The sequence below is a fragment of the Nematolebias whitei genome, chromosome 11 (genome assembly GCF_014905685.2).
Source record: "Nematolebias whitei isolate Nwh7 chromosome 11, NemWhi1, whole genome shotgun sequence".
Taxonomy (NCBI): domain Eukaryota; kingdom Metazoa; phylum Chordata; class Actinopteri; order Cyprinodontiformes; family Rivulidae; genus Nematolebias; species Nematolebias whitei.
Window position 1 is genome coordinate 38804682 of NC_056508.1, and position 909 is coordinate 38805590.

Below are 909 nucleotides of genomic sequence, written 5' to 3' on the forward strand. Positions count from 1 at the left end.
GCCAACCAAAGTGCTGTACAGACAAAACAACAGGTAACACACAAAGCAAAATACAAAATGAGGTAAATCAGAATATAGACAAAAAACGATGCAGATAATGACGACAAACCAGTGTGGAGCATACAGGATCAAAACAGATCATCTGGTGTTGAAAGCTACTGAATAGTAGTGAGTTTTTAAACAGGACTTGAAAACCGAGAGGGAGGGGGCCTGTCTGACAAGCAGAGGTAACTCGTTCCAAAGTCTTGGTCCTGCCACAGAGAAGGCCCTGTCACCTCTGCGCTTAAGACGAGTTTTGTCTATGTGTGTGGGCATCACAGGTTCAGCCCTCAATTGGTTCAGATCTTACCTCACTGACAGATCCTTTTGCGTCTCCATCAAGGATTTTAGTTCCGCAGCGGCAGAGCTTAAATGGGGGGGTCCGCAGGGGTCCATCCTGGGTCCCCTCCTATTCTCTTTATACCTACTGCCGCTTGGTGCTATTTTCCGGAAATACAACATGCCCTTCCACTTCTACGCCGGTGACTGTCAAATTTACTTCCCTCTAAGACACAATGGCACATGCTCTATTCAACCTCTGCTCGACTGCCTGGCTGACATCAGGGACTGGATGGCTTTAATTTTTTTAAGTTTCAATGAAAAGAAGTCTGAAGTCATGTTGTTCCCTCCCAATGACACTATCACAAACCACTGCATCGACCTCTCCGCTCTAACCCTGTCAGACAAACAAAGAGTCACTAATCTGGGAGTGATAATGGACCCTTCCCTGAAACTTGTCACGTAAACATGATTGTTAAATCATGTTTTCTTCCAACTGAGGCGGCTGTCTAAACTGAAGCCCATATTGTCCAAAAATAACCTGGAGACAGTAATACATGCATTCATTACATCTAGGCTTGATTACTGCAA